The sequence below is a fragment of the Zea mays genome, chromosome 4, assembly GCF_902167145.1.
Source record: "Zea mays cultivar B73 chromosome 4, Zm-B73-REFERENCE-NAM-5.0, whole genome shotgun sequence".
In the NCBI taxonomy this organism is placed as follows: Eukaryota; Viridiplantae; Streptophyta; class Magnoliopsida; order Poales; family Poaceae; genus Zea; species Zea mays.
The window spans coordinates 98,614,410-98,627,962 of record NC_050099.1 but is presented as its reverse complement, the minus strand read 5'-3'; positions in this window follow the sequence as shown (position 1 = coordinate 98,627,962).

Sequence of the window (13,553 nt, the reverse complement as noted above, 5' to 3'; positions counted from 1 at the left end):
TCATAGCTGCAGCCCCACAATGGAATGAGACATCAACGTCGAAAAAACGAACGGTGGATGTCGGAGATGATGATTCATCTGGTAGAGAGTAGAAGACCATAAGATACAAATATTTCCTTATGTAAATGTGATTCCTGTGTTTATTTGACAAATTCCAGAAAGTATCATAAATATACTTGCAAACTGGCATAAATGTATGTGTAATTTGTCATAAGCTATTAATAGGTATGCAGCAAACTGAGTGTACATAGACTTAGCATACATGTATGTGAAAAAATGCATAACACTGCGTTGTGTAATGCATAAGATGGTTAGCCTATGAACCATGACTGTACAAAAATGAGCCTATTTCCAGTATATAACGCTGATAATTGTATCATACACTTGAGACAAAACTATAATAATGTATGGGCATAGAATGATGACTATTGTATCATAAGTGTATGGGCAAACATGCATAAGACCCGCAATAATTATATCGTAAACTTCGGACAGAAACATGCATACTTCGAGGTTATTGACAGAACAATATTGTACAGGAATCTGGCAGAATCAAATGCAAGAAACACACATTACTATCAAACACATTTGGTACAATATTCCAGTTTAGAGGTTAGCTGATCCCCAAAGTTGTCATTGACATAAACTAAGAAACGTCTACTGTGGCAGAACCTCCAAGTTATCGGGCCCACATGCACCTGTCCTTGTCCCAAAGACCTCAGACAGCCATGCAGGTGCACCAGATAACTCAACAGGATCTGTCCGATTGCCCCAAGGACATCGGATAAACCACTTTCAACCAGAACCGCGGGATTAAGTAACACAAATCACACACACCAATATTATTGCAGCGGAAATCTTACTACCAAATTTTACAAGTTACAAAAATTTTATATTATTTTATCGGAGTGATTACAAAAGTATAAGTTCGAAATATATTCTAGCTTAAGTGACCATCCTCAATAAGAAGTATAGAAGGAGTACTTAGACTTATAAGAAGGCCGAGCCCACCGGCACTTAACACCATCAATAGCATCACAAAGTTAGGACCTGAAAAACAACAGGGAATAAAACCCTGAGTATGGAATTACTCAGCAAGTCTTACCCGACTAAAGAAAAGACTCTCAAGGGTATGCTGGTTATATGGGAGTCAAGGAAAGGCTTATCAAGAATCAAGGACTCTGTTTTGCAGAAAAGCTTACTATGAGTGGATCCTTAAAAATCCAGTTTTATTTGTCAAGTTAAGTAAAATTACCTGCACTAGAGTTCTTTCTACCCTAGTTCAATCACTTGACCTGTACTAGCCAATTTCTTAACAAACCCATCATCTTTAGTGGAATGCTACGTGTAAGTCAGTGGCCAAGTCTCCATAACCGCGGAGGTACGGCGATCCGAATCGATTATACTCAGCTGAGGATCTCCAATCACACGACATATGTAGCACTTAACCCTTGCATATGTCAACCCGCCACCGGGGTTCTTAAGACCAGATCAGGTTCACGCAAACCGAGAGCACAGATACACCACCGTCCAGCCTCTTGCCACGGAGGGTACACGCTACTCTCGCCACCGCTCCACGCCCATTTCGTGTTATCTTATTCTGGCCTTAGTCTACCCGAGGCAAGGCTTACCCATGACGAGGCATGTGACCAGTTAAAGGGTCCTCGGTCAGCAGGCCTACATCGACAAGGTCCTTAATCGACTCAGACGGAGACACTACACCGAGACTCTCTTCTCGTGCAAGTCACCCGCCCGGTCTCAGCTTAATCTTTTAACCCAAAAACTTGGTACCTGGCAGAGGTACATCTTTTCCGATGTTGAATCCATCACGGCCATGATGGATCCACCATCAAGTTTTATTTTCGAAAACATCCCTCCCACTTTGCCAAACATCTTTTGTAAAATAAATCCTTTTGTTTTTCTAAAGCAATACTAAGCATAGTAAAACCTTTTTGTAAAAAAACAGGATTTCAAGGAGGGTAATCAAGATCAAGGAAGGTAATGCAGGAATTGTTTAATCAATCAACTCCTATCACCTAATGCAGCAAGCAAGTGAGAAAGATTTTAAAAACATCAAGGGAGGTGGCAAATGCACCGGGGCTTGCCTGAGTAACACTAGGTTAGTGTTTGTTAGGCGACGTCCACTTGACGATCATCCTTGTCCTAGCACTTGATCAGGCAGAGTAGCCCGCGCTTGGGGTCGACTTGGGTCTTCTTCCGCATCACACGATTATTTAACGTACCTGAATGGAATGCATTATGCACATGAATGCATATCAATGGAAATATTACAAACCTAAATAGTGTTACGCGATAGCGGATTTAAACACCTAGCGGCGAGGCGTTGTACAATTTTATACAGAAACACTAGTTATCGATATATTGTTGCCTACGACAATCATGCTCTTCTAACCTAGCTAAACAGTCGAGGTAGCAATCAACATCCATTCCAAGCATGAAATCGATCAACACATAAAATATCATACCTAGTCTAGAGAACACACTAAACGACTTATAATTTTAACTTCAAAATTCTTGGGCACCTAACACTTATAAAATTTGATAGAAGAACTTTCATTAACTTTCTAAACTAATTTACCGACTAACTTGTGTATCAAATATATATTAATAACTTCCCATTTTTAACACCTACAATCCCGCAAACACTAAGACTTATTGAGATCTTTTTCATTACTAACTCCATCGTACTTCACATATATATAATCCTACCACGACGCGACTGCTTCAAAATTATAAAAATAAACACATCACATTCATTGAACTACTTCAATAATTAAGCTAACGAAAATTTTGAATCGGCTTACCATTCTAAATTTGACGTGTTATCCACGAACACGACAAGGATTCTGGTTCCGCTCTTGTGTCGAGCACTTGGGGAATACCACGCTAATAGCTTTGTCTTCATCCGATTCTTGGGATTCCTTGATGACGCACGAAATGATGACGACCTTCGATCAAAGTCTTCGACCGAGCACTTGATAAGCGATGCACAGGGACCTCGCTTATTTTTGTTTGAAGTCCGGGCTTCGGGTTCGACGAGATCGAGCAGGGAAGAACGAGGTTCGACGGACTCGACGACGATACGAAGCTATCACTAGCGACGATACTACGATGGTGACATGGGCGAGCGCGGATCAGCGCCAGAGAAACCGAGTACACAGTGTTAACAACAAAGGAGGTGGACGCGAGCTGAGCGACGGCAGGACAGACAGATCGACGCCATGGGCGAGATCCGATCTAGAACAGCAGCACACCGGCGAGCTCGCGCGCACCGGGACTGAGCTAAAGGCTGGGCGCGGCAATAGAGCTGGGCGAGCGCGATAAGGAAACGACAAGGCTGAGCTTCGCGCGGCAAGGAGACTCGACTGGGGAGGGAAATCCGAGCTGGAGGAACAAGGAGCAGGGGACTGGAATCGAGCTCAAGCGATCAAGCGATGTCCACAGCAAGCTGGGAAATCGACGGCGAGTAGGGAGCCTGCGGGTGTGGGGGCTGGGGAAGGACTCAGCAAGCGACGACGCGATTTCTGGAATTCGGCGACGAGGCGAGCCAGCGCGAGGGAGACGGAATCCGAGCGCGGCGCGCAGGCATGAGCGAGCAGAACAAGCAGCCGAGGCTACGCGAATCTGGGAGCATTGTGTGCGGTACTGGGCGCGCAGGGAACTATGCACATGGAGCAGAGAACCAGGCGCGGCTGTGCGCGGCCAGTGAGATGAGCAGTCAGCGGCTCGGCGCAGGGAAGGAAGAGAAGCAAGCACCGAGCAGGGAGCTCCGGCGAGCTGGAGAACAGAGGCAGCCGAGTGTCTGGGATTGAGAGAAAAGAAAGGACTCCGAGCTGCACGGGAGAGAGAGGATCTGGGCACGCCAGCAGGGAAGCTCCACGACGCTGGGGCTGGGGCTCGGCCGGCGAGTCAAGAGCTGCGCGGCTGGATGTTGCTGCCGGCGAGCAGGGAAAGAGTTTCCCCGGCGAGCAGCGAGGGACGCCGAGCAGAGGGCGCTCCGGCCAAGAAGAAACAGGGGCGTTGTCGAGGAGAAGCTCCACGAGCTAGAGGAGCAAGGGAGGGGTGCTCGAGACTAGCGAGCACGCGGCCTGGGATATCCGAGCTGCGGCTGTCGCTGGGCGTCAGGGAGAAACTCGTGGTGCGCAGGCAGTACCACGACCGGACACCGAGCGAGCAGCGGAGAGAGAGAAACAGGGAAGTCCGGCGAGCTTCAGCTGGGCGCGATGAGCAGCGGCCGTGGCAGAAGAGGGAGACCGAGGAGTAGGGCAGGGGCATCCCGGCGAGCAGACTGGCGATGGAGGAGCAGCCAACGCGGTGGAGAAGCTAGGCGCTGGAAGTAGACGTCGGAGAAAGACTCGATCCTGTCCTCCCTGCGCGATGGAAAGATCACAGGGAAGAGCGGCGTGGGGAAGAAGATATAGATGAGCGAGCGCCGGCTGAAAAAATATCCACACGGAGATAAGCATCTTGACCAGGGGCGCGCGTACAGGATAAGGCTGGCTCCAACAAGACCCTCTAAAGGGTCCTGTACCCTAAATTTAGAGGACGAGGACGTCCTTTACTCCCTCCAGCAACGTCCTCTAAACGGTCCTCTAAATTTAGAGAACGTTGCTGGATTCTCTATATGTAGAGTTTCTCTAAACGGTTCTCTATCTATTTGAATACTTTAAACAACCGGTTTAATAAAACTAAAATATGCAAAATACATTTGAGAGTATGACAAATACGTATGTACAAAAATTAAAAAATTAAAAATGTCTTTAATATAGGTATTTACATATAGATGACGTGATTTAGAGGACGTTGTTGGAGAAAAAGTAGATATAGGAGATGGAATCTTTTAGAGAAGACTGTAAAGGACAGATATAGAGTGTGTATATAGAGGACGTTGCTGGAGATAGTAAGACTAAAGGCTGTGCGGTGGAAAAAATCAGGAATAAAAAATCCCCTTCCAACGGCCATGCTATAGAAACGTGATGATTTTTCTTTTTTTAGAAATCACAGATATTTTTGATGTTAGATGAATTTTTACCCATTATTTATATCCGAAGTTTTAAATCCGGCGAGAAACGACGGCCCGAATAAGACTGTTTTCGTCCTCGGTAATTTGCTATGTGGGATTCGACTAAAATTAGTCGAAACCAAATCCGCTATCGTATACGCGATTTTGTCGCCACCACAGCGTGCCGAAGAATAAATTGAATTATATCCTCGCACACGATTTCACTCAGACGACGCACGATTCGGATTATTTTGCACCGAGTATTTTAGTCGTCGAGTTCAAATTAATCCGTCCGGGATAAAAAAACGTAAAAGGAGGTCGAGCTTCTGAATTCGGATTCGCGCGGCGATGAATTTTAATTAATCATCGGACGCACCGATTTTCGGAGCAACGATGTTCTGAACATCACGGAATTTTAGGAAGAGCTCAGACAAATAAAAACAAAAACAACGTCACACTCGCGACAGATGAAACAAATGCGATATTAAAATCACGATAGGCGAAGATAATTAAAATTTAGCATCTGCTTTATTCACTGATATTTCGTGCTTAAATCCGTACTCGTTGTCGAGCGGAAATATAAACACCTGGGGTGTTACAGCCCTCCCCCTTAAAAGAATCTCGTCCCGAGATTCGGAACGAAAGACTTCTAAGAGTAGAGAAGCATGTAACCCACATCCATATCAGCGATAATCGTGAGACAGTTCTGAGCGAAGGCGAGTGCCTCAGGATGTCGTTTCTCTAGTGGACATAGCATGTATCGCCACAAGCTAATTTAAAGATGTCCATCAATAGAGACGATGTCTGCCATGAGAACACATAAGGTTCCATGTGTGCAGTTTGCCTTTTCTGATGACACTGTACTATCTGAGTCTGTTGAGCGAGCGACTAATGCGCGATTTTACCCAAACAGAATCAGATGCACCATCTTGGGTAAAACACACAGAAAGAGGTTTACCAACAAGTGGTCACAGTGAGTTCGTAGCACACGAGACGAGTGGATGTCGAATACTGTTGCGGTTAACATGTGGTTAACCTGAGAATTCAAGTCCACAAAAGATGGTATAGATTCGAGAAAATCACCCGCGAAGGGATCTATAGATGCGGACTTTGCAACTAGTCCATTTTATCGAGCATTAGGCATGGCTCGACCTAATCACTCATGCTAGAAAAGCACACGTGAGGCAATCGAGGCACAACTAGAGCGATGGTGAGGTGGTTACTGGCCGATTTAATCTCGATTCTTATAAGCACTTCCTTTAGATGAGTTGAACCAAAGTGAGTTTAGATAACTCGATAAAACGATCTCTAAACTCAAACTTTGTTCACAATGCTGTTACAAGTTAGTGACACCAACTTGTTGAACTACTTTTAGCATTGAACAGGTCCTCTCAGTACCATCGGTAAGCCAATGGTCGAGAGTTCACTCTGGTTAGTTGATTGTGCATTTGGGTAGAAATCCATTTGGTCAGGTTGTTCATCCGTTTCTTCCATGCGGGAGGAACTGGCTTGTTTTGGAAATATATGGGTTAAATAAGAGAGCGAATGAACAAACTCCTGCATCTCAACAGCAGGAGGAAGTCAATCTCCAATTTGAGAGCTAATCAGTTGTCTCTCGACACTAAAAAGCTCCAAGGTTTCACCTTTACACAAAGGATGTAAAGGGAACATGTATAAGTAGTCACTACCAAGATCAAAAGAAATAAGACCACACATGAAAGTGGTGTGCCCTTTTGATCCAATTGAGATGATAGATGTTGCTTGATCACTTCACAATCAACATAGAAATTGTTTCAAGGAAGGAGTCCACGAAAGATCATACATAAGTGTAGTTCCACAATGGATCATGACCAGAGACCTCGATACCAGCATGCGCCAAGCAGCATAACCTTGCGTGTACATTCACAAGGGGCTCTCAGTTTCGCTGCGGCACCATAAGTCGTTAACCATGACACCATTACAAAACTGGCACCAATAATAAATCTCACGTAGCAAAAATAGATTGTGCCAAGATAACGCATTGACATAGTCTCATAATGGATTACAACTACTAACCATGATACCAGCGCGTGCCGAGCAGCACAACCGTGTGTGCGCACACACAGAAGGCCCTCGGTTTTGTCACGGCACCATAGGTTTTAGTCATAACACCATTACCAGACGTAACCAATAAGAAATCTCGCGCAACACAAATGGATTGGTCAAGGATGACAATGTACAAAGAGATACTCCACCTGTAAGGATAGTTACAAGTAGAGAGCCAAACAGATCACGGCCCGATGAAACGAACAAAGTATGGCCATGACCTAAGCTTGTTGATGAATGAGTACGATGGGAGACTGTTAATTCAATCCAAGCATATTTCTATGCCCATCGCAGAGATTACAAAGTCAAGGATCAGTATCTGATTAGATACGGAGGGAAAACAATCATAAGATGAAGTTGGTATGCCTTTGAGAGATAGGAGGAAACCAAAGGCATCAAATTCAAAAAAATGATCGAACATGTCTTTCCTAGGCTAGGTTGATGAAACAACATTGCGATCTTCAAGAACAGGCAAACTGGAATAGAGACATCAGCTTGCACAAATGAACAAGGGAATGGTTTTAGAAGGAAACATGACTCGAGATTCTTATTTTAAGCTTAAGTACCCCTTTTTGTCCAATGAAGAAATTATCTAAGCATTGTTTGTATAAGTTTGGGTCAAGGAGGGGTAACGGAAAAATCAACTTTGGGTCATGGTTCACCAACTAAGAACATGGCCTAGATTTGGGTTTAGGCAAACAAGTCACTAACCTTCTATCAGTACATCAAGCACCAGAGCAAACACATATAACACCCTAACAGGTTACCTAAAGAACGGGGGACAACTATTTCATTGAAGTCCATAATACAGCATTACACCACATTATCTACAATCAATGGTTACTGGAATAAAGATGAGAGAAGTATTTTGGGTGTATAGGTAACAAACATGATGCAACAATCAGGATGCATGCTCGTCCTACACGTCCTCACTGATTTTGCCAACATATTGTGGCAATAACGTTCTATATTGGTGGCATACGTTCTCTCACGGTATTTTTCTAGTCGTCAACTACACATACGTTTTCGAGGTTAGTGTACCTGCAGAAAATTCCATCACAGCCCAATTTCCCAATGATGCAATTCACACATGACAGTTTATCACAGTTTATACTCCATATATTTCTATATGGAGGCCAGATCATCATTAAGCGCCGAGCCACGCATAGGCGCCGTTGCCACACTTTAACCATAGGGCAACTCATTATGGTAACTCACCTTCTTACCCGAGCGTAGGTGCGTCGTTGCAAGTACATTACACTTCTCAGTATTCCCATGTCTGTATACCCACACACATCCATGGGGACTGAATTCCCGAAAAAGTAAATACTCCACATCGCAGCCTTCATATATACATATGTGGAACATGTATATAATCAAGCGCTACAATTAAGCACTTCCCTAGACCGACGGTTGTTCGGTCATGCTCTCACAACTCACCTTACCTTGGGCGTCGATCCATTCAAAACTGAATGGCCACAAAAATAACAATACACATGTATGCAATACCCCCGGTTGTGGGTTAGTGGTTTTCAAATAAGCCACCTGATAGTCCTTAGTATAGGGCTTAACAGAGGATGTCGTTAGCATTATAGTTTTTCAAAACTGTTTTTCAAAACCAAACAATGTGTTTAGTTGAAAATAGGTTTTTCAAAACCAAAACTTTTGTTTTGAAAAATACGTATTTGACCGTATATACTTAATCCTGCTCCGATACCAGCTGTGGCAGAACCTCCAAGTTATCGGGCCCACATGCACGTGTCCTTGTCCCAAAGACCTCAGACAGCCATGCAGGTGCACCAGATAACTCAACAGGATCTGTCCGATTGCCCCAAGGACATCGGATAAACCACTTTCAACCAGAACCGCGGGATTAAGTAACACAAATCACACACACCAATATTATTGCAGCGGAAATCTTACTACCAAATTTTACAAGTTACAAAAATTTTATATTATTTTATCGGAGTGATTACAAAAGTATAAGTTCGAAATATATGCTAGCTTAAGTGACCATCCTCAATAAGAAGTATAGAAGGAGTACTTAGACTTATAAGAAGGCCGAGCCCACCGGCACTTAACACCATCAATAGCATCACAAAGTTAGGACCTGAAAAACAACAGGGAATAAAACCCTGAGTATGGAATTACTCAGCAAGTCTTACCCGACTAAAGAAAAGACTCTCAAGGGTATGCTGGTTATATGGGAGTCAAGGAAAGGCTTATCAAGAATCAAGGACTCTGTTTTGCAGAAAAGCTTACTATGAGTGGATCCTTAAAAATCCAGTTTTATTTGTCAAGTTAAGTAAAATTACCTGCACTAGAGTTCTTTCTACCCTAGTTCAATCACTTGACCTGTACTAGCCAATTTCTTAACAAACCCATCATCTTTAGTGGAATGCTACGTGTAAGTCAGTGGCCAAGTCTCCATAACCGCGGAGGTACGGCGATCCGAATCGATTATACTCAGCTGAGGATCTCCAATCACACGACATATGTAGCACTTAACCCTTGCATATGTCAACCCGCCACCGGGGTTCTTAAGACCAGATCAGGTTCACGCAAACCGAGAGCACAGATACACCACCGTCCAGCCTCTTGCCACGGAGGGTACACGCTACTCTCGCCACCGCTCCACGCCCATTTCGTGTTATCTTATTCTGGCCTTAGTCTACCCGAGGCAAGGCTTACCCATGACGAGGCATGTGACCAGTTAAAGGGTCCTCGGTCAGCAGGCCTACATCGACAAGGTCCTTAATCGACTCAGACGGAGACACTACACCGAGACTCTTCTCGTGCAAGTCACCCGCCCGGTCTCAGCTTAATCTTTTTAACCCAAAAACTTGGTACCTGGCAGAGGTACATCTTTTTCGATGTTGAATCCATCACGGCCATGATGGATCCACCATCAAGTTTTATTTTCGAAAACATCCCTCCCACTTTGCCAAACATCTTTTGTAAAATAAATCCTTTTGTTTTTCTAAAGCAATACTAAGCATAGTAAAACCTTTTTGTAAAAAAACAGGATTTCAAGGAGGGTAATCAAGATCAAGGAAGGTAATGCAGGAATTGTTTAATCAATCAACTCCTATCACCTAATGCAGCAAGCAAGTGAGAAAGATTTTAAAAACATCAAGGGAGGTGGCAAATGCACCGGGGCTTGCCTGAGTAACACTAGGTTAGTGTTTGTTAGGCGACGTCCACTTGATGATCATCCTTGTCCTAGCACTTGATCAGGCAGAGTAGCCCACGCTTGGGGTCGACTTGTGTCTTCTTCCGCATCACGCGATTATTTAACGTACCTGAATGGAATGCATTATGCACATGAATGCATATCAACGGAAATATTACAAACCTAAATAGTGTTACGCGATAGCGGATTTAAACACCTAGCGGCGAGGCGTTGTACAATTTTATACAGAAACACTAGTTATCGATATATTGTTACCAACGACAATCATGCTCTTCTAACCTAGCTAAACAGTCGAGGTAGCAATCAACATCCATTCCAAGCATGAAATCGATCAACACATAAAATATCATACCTAGTCTAGAGAACACACTAAACGACTTATAATTTTAACTTCAAAATTCTTGGGCACCTAACACTTATAAAATTTGATAGAAGAACTTTCATTAACTTTCTAAACTAATTTACCGACTAACTTGTGTATCAAATATATATTAATAACTTCCCATTTTTAACACCTACAATCCCGCAAACACTAAGACTTATTGAGATCTTTTTCATTACTAACTCCATCGTACTTCACATATATATAATCCTACCACGACGCGACTGCTTCAAAATTATAAAAATAAACACATCACATTCATTGAACTACTTCAATAATTAAGCTAACGAAAATTTTGAATCGGCTTACCATTCTAAATTTGACGTGTTATCCACGAACACGACAAGGATTCTGGTTCCGCTCTTGTGTCGAGCACTTGGGGAATACCACACTACTAGCTTCGTCTTCATCCGATTCTTGGGATTCCTTGATGACGCACGAAATGATGACGACCTTCGATCAAAGTCTTCGACCGAGCACTTGATAAGCGATGCACATGGACCTCGCTTATTTTTGTTTGAAGTCCGGGCTTCGGGTTCGACGAGATCGAGCAGGGAAGAACGAGGTTCGACGGACTCGACGACGATACGAAGCTATCACTAGCGACGATACTACGATGGCGACATGGGCGAGCGCGGATCAGCGCCAGAGAAACCGAGTACACAGTGTTAACAACAAAGGAGGTGGACGCGAGCTGAGCGACGGCAGGACAGACAAATCGACGCCATGGGCGAGATCCGATCTAGAACAGCAGCACACCGGCGAGCTCGCGCGCACCGAGACTGAGCTAAAGGCTGGGCGCGGCAATAGAGCTGGGCGAGCGCGATAAGGAAACGACAAGGCTGAGCTTCGCGCGGCAAGGAGACTCGACTGGGGAGGGAAATCCGAGCTGGAGGAACAAGGAGCAGGGGACTGGAATCGAGCTCAAGCGATCAAGCGATGTCCACTGCAAGCTGGGAAATCGACGGCGAGCAGGGAGCCTGCGGGTGTGGGGGCTGGGGAAGGACTCAGCAAGCGACGACGCGATTTCTGGAATTCGGCGACGAGGCGAGCCAGCGCGAGGGAGACGGAATCCGAGCGCGGCGCGCAGGCATGAGCGAGCAGAACAGGCAGCCGAGGCTACGCGAATCTGGGAGCATTGTGTGCGGTACTGGGCGCGCAGGGAACTGTGCACATGGAGCAGAGAACCAGGCGCGGCTGTGCGCGGCCAGTGAGATGAGCAGTCAGCGGCTCGGCGCAGGGAAGGAAGAGAAGCAAGCGCCGAGCAGGGAGCTCCGGCGAGCTGGAGAACAGAGGCAGCCGAGTGTCTGGGATTGAGAGAAAAGAAAGGACTCCGAGCTGCACCGGAGAGAGAGGATCTGGGCACGCCAGCAGGGAAGCTCCACGACGCTGGGGCTGGGGCTCGGCCGGCGAGTCAAGAGCTGCGCGGCTGGATGTTGCTGCCGGCGAGCAGGGAAAGAGTTTCCCCGGCGAGCAGCGAGGGACGCCGAGCAGAGGGCGCTCCGGCCAAAAAGAAACAGGGGCGCTGTCGAGGAGAAGCTCCACGAGCTAGAGGAGCAAGGGAGGGGCGCTCGAGACTGGCGAGCACGCGGCCTGGGATATCCGAGCTGCGGCTGTCGCTGGGCGTCAGGGAGAAACTCGTGGTGCGCAGGCAGTACCACGACCGGACACCGAGCGAGCAGCGGAGAGAGAGAAACAGGGAAGTCCGGCGAGCTTCAGCTGGGCGCGATGAGCAGCGGCCGTGGCAGAAGAGGGAGACCGAGGAGTAGGGCAGGGGCATCCCGGCGAGCAGACTGGCGATGGAGGAGCAGCCAACGCGGTGGAGAAGCTAGGCGCTGGAAGTAGACGTCGGAGAAAGACTCGATCCTGTCCTCCCTGCGCGATGGAAAGATCACAGGGAAGAGCGGCGTGGGGAAGAAGATATAGATGAGCGAGCGCCGGCTGAAAAAATATCCACACGGAGATAAGCATCTTGACCAGGGGCGCGCGTACAGGATAAGACTAAAGGCTGTGCGGTGGAAAAAATCAGGAATAAAAAATCCCCTTCCAACGGCCATGCTATAGAAACGTGATGATTTTTCTCTTTTTTTTTAGAAATCACAGATATTTTTGATGTTAGATGAATTTTTACCCATTATTTATATCCGAAGTTTTAAATCCGGCGAGAAACGACGGCCCGAATAAGACTGTTTTCGTCCTCGGTAATTTGCTCTGTGGGATTCGACTAAAATTAGTCGAAACCAAATCCGCTATCGTATACGCGATTTTGTCGCCACCACAGCGTGCCGAAGAATAAATTGAATTATATCCTCGCACACGATTTCACTCAGACGACGCACGATTCGGATTATTTTGCACCGAGTATTTTAGTCGTCGAGTTCAAATTAATCCGTCCGGGATAAAAAAAAACGTAAAAGGAGGTCGAGCTTCTGAATTCGGATTCGCGCGGTGATGAATTTTAATTAATCATCGGACGCACCGATTTTCGGAGCAACGATGTTCTGAACATCACGGAATTTTAGGAAGAGCTCAGACAAATAAAAACAAAAACAACGTCACACTCGCGACTGATGAAACAGATGCGATATTAAAATCACGATAGGCGAAGATAATTAAAATTTAGCATCTGCTTTATTCACTGATATTTCGTGCTTAAATCCGTACTCGTTGTCGAGCGGAAATATAAACACCTGGGGTGTTACATCTACGGTCTTTGCCCATATTATACACACATGACTGATCTGAAGTTTAGGGAACCATTGTATACAAAATTTATTACATGTCCAAACTAAACTACATCCTTTAGACCTTGAATCTTTGGATGTCTTCGAGCAGCGATAATGCTTTGTTCTTCGGGTGGAATGTGATAT